At 37.5% G+C, this 20,534-nt stretch overlaps 1 long non-coding RNA gene across 1 annotated transcript; it reads left to right on the plus strand.

Annotated features, from left to right (window-relative positions):
* Positions 1-9,428: 9,428 nt before the first annotated feature.
* Positions 9,429-14,586, plus strand: LOC146768266 (uncharacterized). Its single transcript, XR_014952538.1, has 4 exons — positions 9,429-10,160; positions 13,283-13,347; positions 14,247-14,341; positions 14,435-14,586. It is a non-coding gene; the product is annotated as an uncharacterized LOC146768266 (long non-coding RNA).
* Positions 14,587-20,534: the final 5,948 nt, after the last annotated feature.

Genomic DNA, 20,534 nt, shown 5'->3' on the forward strand with positions numbered 1-20,534 from the left:
TCCAGATTTCTCTGAGGAACAGCTAATAGTAAAAAATAGAGTTTCATAAAGTATATAAACCCAGAATAATAATCAGCCAGTCATTTCGTGCCCTTGGGCTTTCCTTTCCCAGAACATTCTGATTGTGTTGTTAGTCTGAAACCTTGATGGGCAAAGTGGTTGATTCAGTTCTTGTTTCCTTCACCTCTTCTTGATCTTTAGAAGCTGATGTCTTATTCTTCTGTAATATATGTCTGCTTGGCTTAAAAATACTTCCTGCAGTACAAAAAAAAATCATTTTATCTGTATTTTGGGCTATTTTGGACCTTATTTTTATTTTTTATTTTATTTTTATTTTTAGTTTCATTTTTAGTTTCATTTTTAGTTTTAGTTTTATTTAATTGCTCAGTTCAGGATCTCCCTCCCAACTCCTCAACCCATACAGACACGTCAACATTAGTGGTTAGAAAATACTCAAATTACATTTTTTTTTGATTGCTTCTGGTTTTCAGAATTCAACTCCATAAATTTTATGTATCTTACCTTATTTGAATGTTCCCAAAGAGTTTCTGTTGGCATGCACAGTTTTATAATGTTCCTGTTTGACTGAACTTGATCCCAATTCCTGACACTTTTTTTCATACTGGAGCTCTGAAATGAAGCAGTGAATAAGAGCTCTGATATTCTTTCAGCCCTCATGTGTGCTGCTGGAACTGCCAGGGCAGTTTCTGTCACTTGATAAAACTCGATACGATGATTTTATGCCACTCTCAGTACTTCAGTGAATGTTTCTTTCAGAAGTGAGATTCAAATAAAATCAAGAGTGGTCCCATCACTTTTAGCTACCACATTTCCCTCAGACAGGCACAGACCTTTCTCTGCAGCATTAGCATCTGTCAAGAATTTAGATTCAACTGGAGACACTACATGTGTGTTACAATCATTGCAGCTTGATTAGTTTTTACTTCTGACTGAACCAATTGTGTTCATGTTAATTGAAACTCCACATAGAGTCTGTACAATTCTAACAGCATTTCCCACTTCAGCCTAGGTGCTTATTGAGGCATCACTGCCTAGCAGGTTTTTTGCCCTCATCTTTTAGCTGACCCTGGTAAGACCTAAGCAAAATACTGGATTGTGGGCTCTATACAGAGGTCATAAAACCCTCTATGTTCAGTTATTTTTATTGAGTTAAATTTTTTGTTTAGTTTACCTGTACAATTGATCTCCTGTCAGAAGGACCTCAGCCTGTATTACTCAGATGCGGTTTTGATGTGAGATATCAGGGTCATAGCAGATGTGCCTATATTATGGGAATTGCTACAGAATACTATGAATTGAAGGGTATTTTTTCAGAGGAGTTAATTTCCATGTTTTTTTTAAACCAAAGTCCAGTAGCTAACAATAATATCTAGCCTCTCAGCTTGCACAGGCATTGAAGTTTTAGGTATTGCATGCTTCTGTAGTAAGCCTTTAAGTGCCAGCTACACCATGAGACAATAAAATACAATCAGTTTGCGATCAGTCCCTGTGAGAGGCTAAACAAATCCAGGTTTATTCACTCTTAAAGTTGTTCTGCTTTTGAAACCACTATCATCTTTTATTTCTTCTCTGAACAGTACATTCTTGTTTCCTTTTGTTCTGAATTTGTTTTTCTGATCTCAAGTATTAGTTTTTTTGTAAAAGGTATTTCCAACAAAACTCATCTTCTGTGTTCTCTGACTTGAATATTTTCTGAAACAGTGGTTGATGCAGCAGTACTTTTCCATGAGTTTTCAATATTTTACTTAATGTTAAACCTTTGAAGAAGCCTTACATCCCATTTATAGAGCATCAGATCCTATATCTGTACTATCTCAGCACTGTTACTTTGCAATGTGATGTATGACAGCTGGAACCCTCATGGACTCCAGGCTGTATTAGTTTACTTGGATAAAGGTTCTCAAGATTATGAGCATTTTTTTTTTTTTATTAATTCTGTGGTTGTTTCCATTATCTCTGTACAAAACTTCAGCTCATTCTGGGCTGTCTCACTGGAAAGGCCTGCTCATCATGGTACCCTGGGCTGATTAAAACATCTCTCCAGAAGTAAAAGGAAGGTTTTTTCCATGTCAGATTTGAGGAACTTTTTTGCAGGCTAATATTGTTTTGTAGCAAAGGGTTTATTACAGTCTCTGCATTGTAATAAGCTGCAACAGAAATATCATTTTATAAATAAACCCAAAGGCTATTGCACAATGCAGTTGAACATACCCAGAATCAAATCAAGCATGATTACATTGTATGAGCTGGCATTTGGAAATCTGTGATGAAATTTGCAAAGCATAATCTTGAGTCACTATCTACCTACTTGAATTTTACTTTCATCCTGTGCCAGGGTGACTGAGAAAGTGAATTGGATGTGTGCTGACCAGGAATCCTGAAAATGTCTTGCATCCAAACATCTTCTGTACTAGCAATGGACAAATCAGAGAATTATTTGTAAATTAGTACACCTTCTCTCACTTCCCTCCAACAGGGAAAGTAGCTTTTAAAATACAGAACATTAAAAAAAAAAATCCCACCTCTTTTTTTAACTACACAAGTCCAGTTAAGGCTAAATAGATAAGAAAAAATAAGTTTGGGGCATTTTCAGGATCAGGAAGGGGAGGGGAGAGAAAATTGGTTTGCCTTGCCAAGACTCACCTTTTTGATTGTCTTCAGGGTGACAAACCTCAAGTGTTCATTTATTTTCTCCTTCTCTTTCCCCTACAGTATAAAATAGGACAGAGTCCTTATGGATACTGAGAACCCCAAGCAGATTTGGTTGTTTGTCCTTTAGCAGATCAGCAGATCCACCAGTTTCCAGTGACTCTTTCTTCATTCATTAGCCCTACAAGCATTTTAATTTTGGGATTTAGTTAAACAAATGACAGAAAGTGACAACCATTGGTTCTGTTTCACAGCTTCGTGGGCTGTGAAACCAATAACAGGGTTTGTTTTTCTCATGTATGTGGTGACATGGGGTGGTTTAATACAATCTATTGGTTTGATTTTTTTTATCAAGGTATCAGAGATGACATGTCTGTGACTCATGCCCACAAAACTGTGGCTGATGGGTGCATGCTGCAGTGTTAGGCCTTTTTTATATTTTTATATATTTAGAATGCATTTGATGTCAAGGGTCCCCAGACCAGCAGAAATCATGACGAAGACAAGAAAAATCACTGATATTTCTGATTAGTGGCTGAAAGTAAAATTAAATATGTTTCTGAACGTGCACTGACACTTGAAGTCCAGAGAGATCATGGTTTTTGACATCCCTACCTTGAACATCCTGAAATCCACTTCTGCTCTCCTGCCACTTTTTTGCTGGTATATTTTCCCCGTTTCATTCTCTCTGCAGAGATGATGTCCTTCTCCTCCACAGCTCTTCTCAGAAAATCTCTGTCTCTGGCAACAAACCTGTCAGTAGAGTTGTTCTGTCAAGGGCTGACCATCCAGGACTTTGCTGAAGGTGTCTGCATGTCTAACCCTGCCATTGAAGGGTACATTATCATTCAGTTTTCAGTAGATTATTTAATCACCATGAATTTATTTTCACAGGTAGACTATGAGAGGTCTATTTTAAAGTAGGAGAGGGCTAGAATGAGGTAGAAGAGGGTAGAACAGAGCAACAAAACTTCTGTTTGGTGTTATTATACAGAAGGCTTAAAATTATGCACATGAAGATGCAATCATAGATTTGCCAGACTTTTTAAAAAAAACTCACATTCCTAGTGATAGTTCCACATCTGACTAGGATATAGATGTGATCAGGGAGATAGAATTTCAAATCAATTTTTGACAGAAACCAAGGGAAAAGACAAAAAATGGAGGAATCTGGACTACTGAGTGAAGAGTTCATCTCTGTTTTTTAGAGCTAGTATGAATCAGTTGTCTTTCAAGGACACAACATAAAGGGTTCATATAGCTCTGGTCCAAAGTGGTGACCAAGGCATGTCCTGGTGCCAAAGAAGTACGGTCTACATGTGAGAGTGCTGAGGTACTGATTAGGGAAGGAGTAGACTGGGCTGAAAATTGACTCAGACCAGAAGTATACAAACAGAAGGTTAAATGTTTGTGAATTAAACCTCCTTATAAACTGTAAAGAACTTAGCTACAAGCACCTGAATTGGAAAATATCTGGGTGTATGGCCTTCATGACTCATTGACCAAATAGCACAACATAAAAATGCCAGTATAATCCTAAAATACATCAAAATAAGTATTTCTGGTAGAAGAGGGGTAATAGACATAAATATAAATAGCTCTGCTCTCACCTCATTTGTAATTAACCTTTTTATTCAACTGTAAGAAAGAATTTGAGAAACAATGAGCCCATTTTTTAGGGGAAACTTAGAGTGCTTTGGCTTAGATAGTATATTGAGAGCTAAAAGGGGATATGATTGTGAAAATAAAGGACACTAAACATCAGGTTATAACTTAACTGATGGACAATGTCACCACAGGAACAAATGGCTATGAAAAGTCCACTGATAGGTTGACTGGAAAACAGAAGCATCATGGTTTTAAACAATCTGGAACAGAAAAAAAACCCAAAGTCACAAAACCACACTATTAAACTCACAATGTAACTTGCTTAGCTGATGAAAATGTTTACATAAAGCAGTGCAAAGATGTTATAGGATATCATTCAGTGACCCAGTACTCTTTCAGTTCCTCTGCTCCTAAACATAACAGAAGACATTTTTACCTGATGATAATGAACACTAGACTGAACTCATATTGCTGGAAGCTATAAAATTCTGAGGATATGAGGTGCTGCTCCCAGCAACCTGAACAAAACATAAGAGTTGCTAAAAGTTAACTGTGCAGGTTTTGGTCATGAGTTACCCCCCAGTTCTGGGAAGGTGTCAGAGCTGGTGGCATCTCTGCAACTGCAGCAAGTCCTGGCTTATAACAAGTCCTGCTGTGTATTCAGAGGCTGAGGCAGAGGCACAGGGGCTGCATTCTCTGTTCCTGTGTTCTCAGCCCTGTGTGCAGTGAGGAGAAAGTGAGCAGCACATGGTTTGGAGAGTGTCAGTGGGAGCACTACACTGAGCAGTGCTGTTCCTAAACTATGATAACTTTTCAGTGAACAATATGAATAATGTCTCATTTCTCTTTTCTCTCTCATCCTTGTTGCTCTAGAATAGCAATTTACTTATACAAGTGGATTGGGGGAGATTTGTTGTTTGGGAGTTTTTTCTCATTTTGTGGAAAGATTTTTGTTTTCTGCGTCTCCCCTTGACTCTGCCATTCTTAAGTTGCAAAGAGATAATTTGTTCTTTCCTCCTCTTTTGCATGTAAGTGGTGGAGGAGGGATGTTTATTTCCTTATTCATCATCTATCTTTGGATGTCTGGCCCAACTTAAAATATCTTCAATTCTTACAGGTCTGCAATTAGACTTGGCAGCCCCACTGTTTTTTGATAGGCACAGTTCCCTGCCTAATGTTTAACTTCAGCAAAAACTGCAGGAAATTCACTTCATGGCTTTGTTCTGCCTGGAGTGACTAATTGCAGGGGACATCATCTGTAGCTAACCACCTCTTTTATATACTTCTGCACTAATATCATGCCTGTCTTTTCTGTAGAATTAATGTTTCCAGTTTTATCAACTTTGATCTCATTTAAATCAATTTTCTGCTTTCTGTTTCATTTAGGTACAAATGGCACTCAGAACCCTTTCAAACATGATGTTGGACCATGGAGCGCATGGCAAAATAATTCAAGTTGCAAGAGCTGTTTAAGTATCTAGAATTTCCACATCAAAATTGTTTTCAGCATCTTCACTGGCTCTTATTTTCCCCAAACTGAGATGGCAAAAATTAAAATACTGGATTGGTCAGAGGAAAGGAAACATCTAGAAAACATTATGAGTCATAACTGACCCTGCAATGTCTGATTTGGATTTACTGAGTCCAAAAGAGATTCTCCTTTGTGTCTGGGTTTTGAAATTGGTTCTACATGCCTAGATTAATAAAATAAGTAACTCAGGGACTTAAGGCAAATTTCCCATTTCTACCAGCGAGACTACAGCACTTGCACTGACTAAAAACTCTTGGTGAGCTTTAATAACGCAATAGTATTGAAAAAGACACAGATATTGCCAGAAAATAATGTATAGCTATAAATAGCTCTGTCTTTGCTTCACCGCAGGCAGGACCACCAATAAAAAACATGTCCTGCTGAGCAGTGAACCCTGCTCCCCCAGCTTCCACACCCAGAGAAAATAAACATATTTGGGCTGACCCACATCATTAAGGAAAATTATTCACACAGTAGATCTAGGGGGAAAAAACAGCCAGAAACTGAAATGGGGTGGTGGGGATGTTTCCCACATTTGAGTTTTAGCTTTAGCTCACTGCTTTATTTTTCTCATTAGAACTGTAACTGAGCATCTGTGAAAGTCTTAGTGAGATTAATTCAATTTTTATGAGGAGAAACTCAGATATCTGCCTAGAAAAGGTAGTTTCTGATGCCTAGGATGTCCTCATTTTTATCATTCATAAAAATTAATGTGAATTCATAAGAATTCACATGAATTGGTGGTTATAACAAATAAAAAAGGTGTTTGGATATAAAGACAATGTATTTATTGACTTTTCATCATCTTGCTGAAATCAATATAGCCATGAATGCAAAAAATCATAGGAACCATAGCTACATATGACCATACAGCTTCACATAACCTTAGCTAATGGAGACCCTTCTCTGACTTTCAAGAAAATTCTTTTGAAAATATTTTTTTCTGCTTTTATTCATAGAAAAATAAGCCCTCTGTGTTAAAGGAATTTTTAATCAAAAGTAATTTTATGATAAATTTAACATATATTTCTGTCCTTCTCCAACCTATCTTACATCCCCAGTGGTAAAACCTCAGAGCAAGACAAGTAATAAAACTTCCTAGGGGCCACCAGCTGGAGGATGCATTGGATTTCTTCTAAATAATTTAGGCACTGTTGCTGAGTCCATCTCTCTCTGAGTATTAATTTAAACTTGAAATGGATTACTAGCTCAAAGTTAACCTTAGTGTGGAACCCAGAAGTTTGAGCTCTGGGAGGACTAATTGCCATCTGACTCCTTTGCTCTGCATGAGTGTTTATATTTAAATACTTACTTGATTACCTGCTCTGTCCCTTTGGTCCCACAGATAGGGAGTTACCCTCAAAGAACAGGCTGGAGCTCGCTGTAGTGGAAAAATCTCAGCATTTTTGTGACAGACACAAACACTGTCTTGTGTAAGAGAGAAAGTTTTATCGCTGAGCTGCTTGTTAAGAGCCAGGACACAGGAACCTGCTTAGTTCAGTAGGTACCCCCCATAACTGGGTCACACAAAAAGAAATAAAATCAGTAGGGTCTGAGCTGCCTGGTCTTTGGGTTCATTTCATACAAAAACAGATAATAGGTACTACCTTCCTGAATATGTTGGGTCCTAACTGTAATTTACTCAACAAAACAACTTGTTTAGCTAAATGGCTTCCAAAAAAGGCATATCATCTGATGTGGATATACCAAGAGATTATAGATCTGCTGCTCTTTTTAATGCACTGTTTGATTTGTCCTGTAAGAAAATTATTTATCAGCTTCACTGAAAATTCATTTTAGTAAATTTCATCAAAATCTATTTATTCCTTGTACTTCTTCTACACTCCACCGAAGAAATTACATTTTTTTAATATTCTAAATTCTTTTGCATTTTCTTACTGTAGAATTATGTAACGAATACTTAAAATTGCTTTTTGGTTTCTCTTTGACAAACTTTAGAAGAACAACCTATTTAGTTTTCTCTGCAAGAGCACTTTGCCAGCAGTCAGATCACTTTATCCATATTTTCTTCACCTTTCTCTGTTGCCTAGAGAAAATGACAGTGAGAAAATACATAATAAGGAAATAGCACTTCCACCAAATTTTAAAAGACTTTTGAAGATAAATACAGTTAAACCACCAAAAGAATGCTTGTTTTACACTTTGTGGTGACTAGTGAATGAATGGTCTAGTACTAAGCAGTTAGATCTCAGCCTTTATGCAGTTTTTCTATTGAAGCATTTCTTTGTTTTTGCAAGTAATTAGTCTTGCTTCTTATTATGTATGTTTAGAGGTAAGTGGCAAAATTACACTACAGTGAATTCTTATCTCAATCAAAGCTAGTTCTTCAAATACTTAGGGAAAATGGTGTGACAATGCCTTCGTTTTAACAGTGTAAAATCCAATGAAAGTGGTTTAAAAGTCTGTACTATTCTATCCATGATATTAAAGTAATAGAGGCTTTTGTAACATTTCCAAAGAACAAAAATTGGCATCCTTTCCCATTCATATGAAGATTGTAGTGTCTGTTTCACGACAGATACAAAATAAATGTTATTCTTTGTCATATGGTGGTCTAATAAAAATACTTGCTAGGACAGCTCTATAAACTTGGAGACCGTCAGCCAGAAAGTTTGGCACATTCTGTGCTCTCCTTCTCCACTCACTTCTACTTGAAACCAATGGGGACCTGGGGTGTGGGACCCTCTGCTGATGAACACCCTTTTAGACAAAAGCTGTGGGTACAGCTGCAGCTCCTGTGGCAAACAGAAAATCAGCAGGTCACATCCCGAGCTATAGTGCACCTCAGCAAAGCGTCCTGCACCCTGGCAGTGGCCTGGGGGGCAGCCCTGTGGTTAAATCAGGTCTGCAGGGAGGAATGAGGCAATCCTGATACCTGGGACTAAGGAAAGCCCATTCCCCCTGTCTCTCTGACCTCACCAGATCCTTTGCAACTTGCCAATACTTAGTGGCAGATTTCATTTCACAAAAACCATGTGAGTTAATTCTGCTGTAAATATTTCTCCACTACATTAGAAAGATGTCATGAGCATTTGATAATATTCATGAATTGCATATCCATCCCCTGCTCCTACCTGATCATTAAAAACACAGTTTTGCACTTCACACCCTACTGGGTGCTGACATTGTTACAACCCGATGCCCTTTCTGCTCAAGGAGTATGGTAGCTCGAGATCTAACTAGCCTGTGCCACTGAAAATCTAATTATACTTATGCTTTTTCTTGCCAGTGCTGAGAGCAAGGTGGAACCTTTGGCAGGAATTTCATTTCCATAACTATCTGTGCACTGTGCTGCTTCTCCTGTGAGCCCACACAGTACCTGCTTGTCTGACGACTGTAATGAGAGAGAGACTCACTGAGGGGCCTTCCCTGCCTTCTGTGATCACTGCTGGTGAAATAAATAGCCTTGTATATGGCAAGCTCACTTTCTGCTTGTTTGTGGATATAAACATAGTTAGGGTTCTCTTGCAGACAGGCAAGAAAATTTGTAGTGCTAGAAGATAACTTCTCTAGTGTCAGAGCTGACAGAGCAGGAAAAGAGAGAATGCTTCTAGAATGCTTCTATATCTGTAAGATAAAGTATCTCTTACAGATATAGTTTAAAGTGTGGGATTCCTTAGCATTATTTATAAGGAAAGGGTCGGACTTACAGAGAGAATGATGTGAAGAGCACATGTCTGGGAAGACTTCTAGATGCTCATTCTAACACACATGACAGTACTGTGAATAAAAGTGCAGTATGACATTTGATATTTCTCAGTTTCCTTGACCATTATGGGTGAGGTGGGGGGAGGAGGGAAAAAGGATGACAACACAGGTTGCTGAATTTTCTTGAAACGAGCTGTTTGCATTAAAAGGCCTGATAGTCAAAAAGACTGTGTGACTTAAAAAAATGTTGTGTGTTCTCTCATCAACAATTATTGTAGGGTTTACCTGTTTGCTCTGATTCTTTCTGAGAGAAGCAAGGGCAACCTGAGAATAGGGCAGGCATGGAAGCAGACAGGCAGACAAATTTCCTAAAAACTCGAGTGGTTACAGCTTGCTCTGCAAGTGTAGCACAATGATAACCTATTTACACATTTAACAGATTTAGCCAATTTACCAATTAGCAGGCAATGCCAAGAGCATACTCAGGGCTGCTTGGCAGCTGCTGTTTCAGCTGTCAATTGAAATCCATTAGTAAGTGCTGCCCTATACAAATGTGTGGCGAAAGATCAGCTGAAAGCAGCGTGGGATTTGACAGTCTTCTTGGGCCTTCCTCTTCCTTCTCAGGAGAATCTGCTTCACAGCTGAGGCAAGCAGGTCGGCCTCGAGTGGTGAAACTCCCAAGGTGAAACTGCAGAAACTCCCACAAGTTGGTTCTGCCCCAGCTAAGGACCCCACCTGGGTTGCTGCCAGCAGCTGTGTGTCCACCCAGGCTCACAGGGAGCTGGCTGTTCAGTAGAACTATATCAGGACACCATGAGCACAATAACCTTCCTGATATCCCCTTTCCCTAGCAAACCACTCCTCCCCGCACTGACTTGCTAGGAAGAAAGATGAGGAGTTCTGAGTGACAGAGCCATCCTCACATCAGCTGGCATCTGCGGCTGGTGATATAAAGGTGTTGGTTTCAGTTTTGAAGCAAGGACTGCCTTTTTTTTCTTTTTTTCTATGATTGGATTGCAGGCTCTCTTCTCCTCTTATCCTTGCTTTCCTGTTCTTTTTTACTTTTGATGCTTCTCCTCTCTTTCTTTTATCCAAACCAGCTTCTGCACCCAGAATAAAAATTACTGGAGGGCTTAACCTGGGGAATTATGTTTACTTTTCTTGCCTGTTCACGTAAGACTTATTCAGTTAAAGAAAACTTAGAGCTGCTGGAAAGCATTTAACACAGGGGATTATTTCCAGGTACCTTTGCTGAGCTGCCCTTCAGTGATGGAAAACAAAAGTATCTCATTTTACAGCTGCTAAAGTTCTATGCTAAGTCAAACATGCTACGCTAAGTCAAGGAACAGTTCTGAGTTTGCTGGTGTATGAAATGTATACACTCTGGCAAGAGAACTGCAGCTCTTGGGAAAAGCAGTAGCAGTCATAGCCCTTTGTACTGGGAAGCAATCTATTCCAGTGGGGTCTAATGTGCTCTCTCAGCACAAGCTCATGGTGATGCTGTCTCAGAGAAAAATAGACCCTCTCTATGCTTCTGCTCTTCAGCAAACAAGTAGGAAGTTTTATGTGGTTTATTTTTTTTTTTTGTTCTTCCTTTCTTGTTGTTTTTGTTTGCTTGGTTTAAGTTTGTTTTTTGTTTTTTTGTTTTTTTTTTTTTAATAACATGCTCTCTTGCATTTTGTTAGAACACTGATGTCAAACTCTTCTATTGCTGCAGGGGATAAGGGCTGAGGAAACAGTCTGCTATTTCTAAGCAGGCATAGTGAGTTCTTTCATGCTATTGTTGGTAGTTTTTATAAAACATTTCAGAAAATTTGACAGCTAATAATAAACCTTAAAAATCTCCTGTCTTTATAGAGACAGTATAAAATTTTCCTCCACTGTGGGCTGATCACCTTGTCACTATGCTGTGTACAGCCTGTCTTACAAAGCCACTCTTTGAATAAAAGGATTTCAAGTAATGCTAAAGCTCATGCCACAACCTGTTCTCAAACTTACCCACCCTAATTTTTAGAAATAGCTGTATTTTACAGTAGCAAATATTCTAGTTTCAGCAATGTGGCAATTGTTTTGTGTGCTGAGTGTCCTCTGAAGCGGTGTGTCTCCTTTTGTGTTTAAGTCATTAATTCACATTTTTTTTTTATTCTTGAAATCTAGTGATTAAATATGACCTCCCATTTCAATTTCACAAACTACTTTTGAAGTGTTTCTTTGAGTTTCTGGAATTGTTTGGTCAGAAGCACTGTATAATACATTTCAAAGAGCTGGGAAAAGAAACAGAAGATGGGAAGATGTGCTTAAAATTAGGCCTGTTTTTGTTACCATAGCAATGTAATAACAAAGCAAAACTCTCCACAGATATTATTCCAAATACCTTACCTTTTCAGTTTCTCAAGGACATAGGAAGACCAACTACCATTCTTTTCCTTGTCAAATCCCAAAATGTGGGAATTAGGGAGTAGGAAAAATGCTCTTTTAGTGTTTCTTCTTTGTAGGTTTCTATTAGTAATTTAAAATATTTTATCACAGGTGACAGTTATATTCGTGTTTTGATTTAATTCCATAATTATAGCTGGCATAAACATGAAAAATTGTATTGCAATTAAGTAAGAGACAATAGAACCATGAAAGGAAACTGATTATATCTCAGCTACAAATTACAGGGAACTGGGTAATGATTGCAGGCTATGTGCAATGCAGGTAGATCAGTCAGAAAGAAATTCAATGAAACTTTGAAGTGCCAGCAAGGTCTACCACTTCAAACAAAACAGGACATCAGACACATCAGTGAAAACCTGATTATTCACCAAAGCCAGGGTCAAAAGGCAATGATCAGACAGAAGGTTAGGGAGAGACTGACAGTCTGGGAGACTGCCTAAATGGGAACAGAATGTCAAGCAAGGCTTGCTGTTGTTCCAGCTCAGATGGCTGGAACAGTAGACCTGTCTTGCCATAGAGTTAGAGACAAGATGTTGATGTGGTTCAGCTCACTGGCTCTCCAGCACAGGTCAGACTGGGCTCCAAAAGAGTATTCCACTTGGAATTACTTGCTCTCAGATCCCTGTCTTTAGTAAAGTTATGTATTGGTGAAAAGAGATGGTTAGAAATGGAGTTACTTGGAGTCTATGGTTCTGTCACAGAAATACCTGCAGGTTAACAGCCCTGCCATGATTCAAAGCCTTTGGCTGAATTTCAGAGCACCTTTTATTAGCTCAGCCTTTGTTTTCTGATTTGGTTTAGATGAGAATGCATCGTGCTAGTGAGTCAGCTTATTGTAATTAAAGCGCCTGTAAGGTTGTAATTGTTTATCTCTGTGTTGAGCTGCTGTTCTCCAGTTACAAATGATTACTGAGTTGTCATCTGTACAGCCATTTGGGTTCTTTTACTATGCTTAAAATTGGTCCTTTGCCTTGATGGACAAATGTCAGTTTTCAGATCTTACAGCTCGTTATTTCAGCTGACCCCATATAAACTAATAATCAACTAGCTCTCTGCAGCTGAGTCATCTTTAACTTTTCCTAATTCCCAGCAACCAGACATCAAAATGCATACTTCAAAATCTCATGATAGAAATTGCTGTCTGTCTGACTCCAGTGGTGAAGTTGGATTTGCCATACATTTCCTTTGCTTTTTCTTTTACCACATGCTGGTCCAATTAAACAATTGAGGTTGTAATGCTTTCAAAATTTGATTTTGGGTTTTGACACTGTATTTGTGCCAATTTAGGCTCTGTATGTGTATTACGACTGTGATGGTACTGAATCCACTGAACTGAATCTCTTGTATTGATTCTTTTTTTTACAGTGCATTTGAAAAGGATTTCTATCATCATTGAGACATGTGATGCAAAGGGAAGGACATTCAAACAGGTGAAGTTCATGTCCCACAGAGCTTGTGATCTAAATTTGTGGTAGGAAAGCTCTATTCCTGTTTCCTTTCAGAAAATGTGACAACAATGGTTTCCCAGGGACTGCTGTAGCTGATATATAAATTTTTCTTACCATTGGTCAGTCAGGGCTCTCTGTTGTTCCTTTATATCTACACCAGTACAGAAAAGACTATAAAACTGCTGTTTAAAAAGTGGTTTTGTTCTGTGTTTCATATACCATTTATTTAACTTAAAAAAAAATCAATCAACCAACCAAACCCAAACAACAACAAAACAAAACAACCAACCAAACAAATGAAACCAGACAACAATGCACAAATGCATATCTTCCTGGAAAAATCTCTACCAAGGGGGAAAATCAATATAGCCCAGCAGAGTGACAATTTATCCAGCCACAATGTTCTCAGTGCTCTCATCATTGCACTAGAGTTCCGGAGAGATGTGAGCATTGTAGTGCAGAATCCTGACCTCTTTTGAACTCATGTATGTGCTGCAAGTCTGCAACAGAAAACTAGGATCAGATAAAATTTGTAAAACATCATAAAGACAACACAAGTTTTCATTGCTCAGGGGATGGCAACATATTTTTTTTCTTTGGGGAAATAAAGAGAATGTTTATATGTGAGACAGAATATTTTGTTATTTAGTAAAAAGAAATTAAATCCATTAATAATATGAAGTTTGGATTTTCAATTTTGCCAGTCTAGTGTTCAGACAGCACCTGTTCCTACCTGACTGTCATAACCAAAAATAATTAGGAGTAGGAGTAGCAAACAATGTGTATGCAAATGATTTTTGATTCTCTACACAATTTTTAGCCTTTAAGATATACCAGCTGTATATTTCAAATCGTTTTTAATAACCATGTTACTTGGGCAGGAGATAGAGAAGCAAGAGGAACCTACTACTTCCCTCTTCTCCTCTGCCTTGAAGAAAAAACTTTACAAAATCTGAGGCTTCTAAGCATTGCACAGGTGCTTCAACTTTTTAAGCCATCTTCAACCTACAATGTACAGAAAGAGAGAAGTCCTTTTGCTGATTAACTCATTTTTTATTTCTTTACTCAGATACTGATAGTGAAGAAATGTATCAGCAACCTGAGCAAGACAGCCTGAAAGTAATAACATGCCTATTGAAATCCTCAAGTTATATTTAGACTCTGTACATAAAAAAAATTATATCCAATAGAAATAAACAAATATTAAAAGTGTTTCCTTTCTTTATGTCATCCATCTATTAAACTGACACTTTTCCTACTTTGAGGGAAATATTAATAGCACTGACTTCTGCCAGAGAAACAGAAAATGACAAATTTGTTCTTGATGCTTCATGGTTAAAAAAAGAGACCAATAAAAAGTCTCCGTGTAGACTGTTACAAGATGAGTTGATCTTATAATTATTATTATTATGCTTAAAAATTAGAGCTGGTGTTAGGTACTGAAATGAATGTTGTTCTTGCAAGTTTATCAACTAGATAATGAATCACTACTAAAACTATGAAGATGCCATCTTCACTTTTAAAAGAATAAAGGAATTAAGCGGTTTTTTTTTTAATGAAGTGATTTTTAGTAGTATTTTTAATTGTTATTTAGTAAATGACAGTAAAAATCCTGAGTTTTAGTCATAAGACCCAGTAAAACGACAATGCGTGGTTTCAGAGCTGCACAGAGATCACTGCTGGATGTTCAGTGCAGCAGCACCCTCTATGTCTAACAACTTCTAAATGCATCCCTCGCTCCAAGGTGCACCATGCCAGGTGACAGTGGCATTTCTCGTCATCTGTGGGCCTCTCAATCTCACCTTAATAGCGCACGAAGATTAAAAGAAAATTATGTACTTAAGAGTAATTAAGACATAAAGAACAGATTAAAAACGAGCAGGAGCTCAGCACAACTCTTTGCATGCTATCCTTTAGAATAAACCCCCTATTTTGCTGGCAAAGGAACTGAGACGATTGCAATTCATGCTGACTTTAGTAAAGGATTTGGTGTTGTATGTCATGAAAAGTTACTAATTTACAGAAAATAGAAAGTAGTGCAGCACTTGGACAAAGGAGACACAAGAGTGGGTTTTCCTGAAATAAAAATAAAATTCTGGAAGACAGTTATTTGAGGAATTAACTGTGAACTGCAATTTGCAAAACAGAAGACTCAAGGCAAATGTGGTTCTAGGCTATGAGAGACCTACTGTTTCTGCAAAGATAAAGAGTATTGCTAAATTGCTAAAATCTTCCCTGACATATAATATGCAATAATGGTCACTTATCTTTTTTAAAGTAACAGTGCAAAATCAGTCTGAAACACTGAAATAAAATGTATAAAGGAAAAAGAGGAAAAATATCTGACTTCTGTTTTAAGAGAGGAACAAAAGTATCCTTGTTGTCTCAGGTTTTGTTTTTTGTTTTTTTGGGTTTTTTTATTTCTTAATAAGAATCTTCAAAGTTTGCTGTCACTTGAATGTGGGGAAATCAAATTTTTTTTTGTTCTCTCTTAGTGAAGTTAGTGTTTCACTTACTCTGTCATGATTTTGGTGAGGAGAGTAACAAGTAAACCTCTTGGCCATAAAAAGGTCAGAGAAGGTATGGAAGTTTTTAATTCTTATTTTTGGCCCACTGATTTTCTTACAGGTAATCGATTAGCCCTTCAAATAGAACAGCTGGATCTGTTGACAGTGTTTTCTTCCCTCCTGACACCTTTACCATAAGTGGAGTTTTGATTGGAGAGTGAAGGCTTCCTCTTCTGCAAAAACATTTTGGTTACAGCGCCCCTCTGTGAGTGAGCAATGAAGTGGCTGCACATTTTATTTTTTTATTGTCTCCAAAACAGATGTATTTGCTCTTGGACTGAAGTAGCAAAAGCTGTCAGAAAGGTTTTTTCATTTTATTCAGAGCTGGTTGTTGATGCTGTCAGTGGCTCTACGGCTGTAGAATTGCTCCATTCCCTGGAGGACAGAAATACAGAAGTTTCAAAAATCTGGCTATTGTTGAGAAGAACTACTGGCATATAATGTGGTGAGGGACTTTGGTAATGACATTTGTTTGCCTATTCAATATACTTACAGGTAACTTTCCCAAAGTTCATTAATTCTTTTATTATTTCTGTACTACTTGAATATTTTTTACTGCTTTTAAAAGATGCTTTCATCTGGAATATGCATTCAGAATCCAACCTTCAAAGCTTTCATGAAAGCTGGCATTCGTAGTCATGCTCTAAGTTTGTGCTGCCAGCTGTATCAGTCCTTTTAAGAGCATTTTTAGGGAAAGTTCACAAGGTGGTGCTGTATGATTTTCCACATCAGAGTTTGGACAACTACTCCATGACACTTTGAATTTCAGACCAGTTTCTGCCTCCAAGGCTGTTTGCTGCCTGTCTGGGTTTCCTGTTTTTTTATTAGGGTTTTTTAAAGATTTTAATCTTAGAGCAGAAAATGTGGAGAATTGTTTGTTAGTACTGATCTACAAGGAAAGGAGTCAACTCTTTGCTAACTTGTGGTGTATAAGAAAAATTAAATCAGATGGTGTTTGAGATACACCCAGAAAACTGCATTTTCTCCTACCTAGTAAGGCTTCCAAAAACAAGCTTAGTAATTGCTTATAAGTGATACTTTGAAGAAAAACAATCATTGTATTAAATGACTGCATAATAAAAAGCCACAAATGAGCCTTGCAGATTTTCATGGCTCTAAGGTTGAATTTTTGCAAGGAATTTGGAAGATTTGATTACTTGACTCACAGACCAAGTAGTGACCAAAAGACCAAAATATTTCCTTCTCTGAACACATTCATATTTTGAGAAATCTTTCCCTTCCTTAGTTAACTTTTTACTGTTTCATTCCATGGATTTCTTTCCAGTTAATTTCAGTCCACCTTAGGCATTTTTTTAATTTTCTTACCACTGCCTCTGTTACCGCTAGCTCATGTGATTTGCTATGTGTTGATATCGTCTTCAAAAGAAGGTAATTTTACTGTTATGAATCAAGTAGTCATCTTGCTCACTATAAAAGGTCATACAAGCTTTCATATGCATATGACATTAAAATATATTTAAAATTATTTATAGTTATTGATGAATTAATATTTATATTAATTTGGAAATAACTATAAATCATTATAAATATAGTTATTTTGCATCTTACATCATGTATTGCACTTCAATTTTATAAGGCTATAGTTAAAGTAGCTGAAAAACAGGATGGTGAATTTTAAAGTAGGAGTAAGCAGACAAAGGTGTTGAGTGTCCTGTGTTTACTACAGCAGCAGTAGCTGAAAAAATGTCCTTTCAGCCTTGAAATATTGTACAGTACACTCCTGGAGAGGTGCAAACAGAACTTATGCTTGAGAGTTCTGCTTTCCAACAGAATAAATAAACCAGTTTGGTTTAAATTGCATCTTCTTTTCAAACATCTTCTGTATGCAAAGGTTTTTGGTGTCCCGACCCAGATACGCAGAATTTTGTATTTGGTCTTGTTAAACCTCATGAGATTCCTGTGGGCCCACTTCTCAAGCTTGTCCAGCTCCCTCTGGATGGCATCCTGTCCCTTAGGTGTACCAACAGCACCACTCACCTTGGTGTCACCTGCAACTTGCTGAAGATGCACTCGATCCCTTTGTCCATGCAGTTGAGGAGGATGTTAAACTGTACTGGTCCCAGTATGGACCCCTGAGGGACACCACTTGTCACTGACGTTCACCAGAACTCTGGGCCATTGACCACATACATCCCTCCTACCAATTTCTTATTCATCTAGCAGCCCACCCATCAAATCCATGTCTCTCCAATTTAGAGAGATGGCTGCTATGAGGGACTGTGTCAAAGGCTATGCAAAATCCACAAAAATTACTTTTGGAGCCTTTCCCATGTCGACTGATGTGATCACTCCATCACAGAAGGCCATAGAAATGTGCCTGCAGAGCTTTTATATTTCTAACTGGTTCCCCAACATGGTTGTACTTACCCTGACCTATGGCTCTTGTGCTTCTCTCTCTTATCATGAGGACAATTCTAGTATAGTCTGGGAAACCTTCCCAGCAAGCTTAATTCCAAGCACTCATTTTCTGAGAATTGGCATCCTCCAAAAATAGGGGGCAGAAAAAAACCTTTAGGCTTTCAAAGATTTTTTTAAGTATTATACTTATAATAGTTTTAAATGCATCTCAAAACTTTGATTAAATTAAAAATTTAAATTAAAAAGGAGTTACAAAATAGCAAGTCATTATGGCATTGATTTAATCTTTCTTTCTCCACTATCTTTTATTTTTTAACCTTGTATATTATTTCTTGATAAAGCTTTTCTGAGAAGGGCATTTGTTCCCTCAGTCTACCCCAGAGATAGAGCTCAGCAAGGAAAACAAGACAAAACAAATAAAAAGCTGAAGGAAATTAATTTTTTTCCAGCTTTTATATGAAAAATTAAATGCCAATAAAATAATAAAAGCCCACTATTAAAAAGCCAGCTTAAATACTTTTAATTTTAGAATTCAGTAAAAATATTTATCTAAAAAGCAGCATACTATTGTTTTTATTTTACAACCTCGCCTCTTCATTATTCAAAGTAATTGCCCCCTTGCACAACTTAAGAAACTCTTTATTCTGTGATGAGTGTTAGCTGCCTGATTCTATTTTACTTTCAAGTCTATTTCAAAGCATATTTTACACAAAAGCCTTATGGCTACTGCTGTATTATGGAAAGTGGTTTAGCCACATGTTTTAGTGGGGTCTAGTAGGGAATATTTCTGGGTGCACACGTTGCATTTTTACTAGAAGCATGAAAAATCCTTCCCAATGTCACTTGGGTTTTACTTTTTGAAAAAACTACTTTTGAAAGTGTAGCTACATAATCCCAATGATTAGAATAAAAAGTGTTAAATTATTGTAGTTATAAGATCTTGTGGGCATAAAGGACTGTTTTAAAATGTAAAAATTTTCCTAAATGCCTGAGCACCACAGCAAAATGTTCAGTTTTTCCATTGCAGAAACGCTTTATTTAGTAGTTGTTTCATATTGCTGGTATTACTGTTAAATCTGTATAATTCTAAAGCACAATTTTTAAATTTAGCTTCTGTTAATGTGCTATGAGAAGCTTTGACTTGTTGTTTTCAGCTGCTGGTAGGTGTATGTGAAGTGGCTTCATTCATACACCAAGGAGAAAAATGCTGTATACTGATGTCTGATATGCAGACCATTTGTAAGCAGTACCAGTTTTCAATGTTGCTGCATGTCTTGGTCTCTCTGTCACACCAAGGTCAATTACAGGCAGATTAGATTTACATCATTTAAAACTCGAGAAATGTGTGAATCAATAGTTTAGTGCATTAATGAGAGATCAGCCCTGAAGTGTTTTCCTTCTCTGCATGATCCATGGCACCAGCTAGGAAGCTGAATCAAGAGGAGTCAGGCTGTGCCCATGAAGTCCTTGGGGACTGAGAAGATGTAACCCAGGGAAGAAGTGTCCCCAGAGCCCCATTCTCTGATGCCAGCAGCAGGGAGTCACAACAGCTGCTTTCCCTTTGGAGAAGTGCACACAGAATTAATAGCAGGCAGGAAAGTCCCTGGGGTGTAAGGCTTGTCTGTAGAAGCCAGGACAGCTTTTGGTTCCTAGTTTTCAAGCCATAATAATTTGACTTAATAACTCTTTTGTAGTCAAGTCTTGTTATTAATAATCCACTGGTGCTTTGAAATCTCTAACATTCCTCCAACCTGACGTGATCCTCCTGTATTGAAAAAAATTGGGTTTTCTTTATTACTTCTGTACACACTGCTCTTCTACTGTTCAAATCTGCACACTGTTTTGTGTCTTGCCTTTTGTTGTTCACTTATCTAACAAAATTTATACTTTACTCTTTGGTTATTTGGGTGTAGAACTTAGTCCCTTCCACTCTTTTCCTTTTTTCCACCTCCCCTCCTCTTACACCTCATTTGAAAAACTTTATTCTATTTTTGTAGCATTTCCTAGTGCTTATAACAAAAGCTATTTAATTTCTGGGTGAGGCAAGTAGTTATTAGCACTTATCTATCACACAAATGGGACAAATGTTTAACATCAGTGAATGATATCAAGAAGAGTTCAGCACTCTCTGAAGGCTTCTTTTGGATGGCCTGGGGCATTGACCAAGAGTCGTGTGCTGAGGGCACCAGTAGTTCTAGCTTCCTTTCTTTTGTTTTCCATGCT

This window comes from Lonchura striata, chromosome 2, assembly GCF_050655825.1.
Source record: "Lonchura striata isolate lonStrDom1 chromosome 2, ASM5065582v1, whole genome shotgun sequence".
In the NCBI taxonomy this organism is placed as follows: domain Eukaryota; kingdom Metazoa; phylum Chordata; class Aves; order Passeriformes; family Estrildidae; genus Lonchura; species Lonchura striata.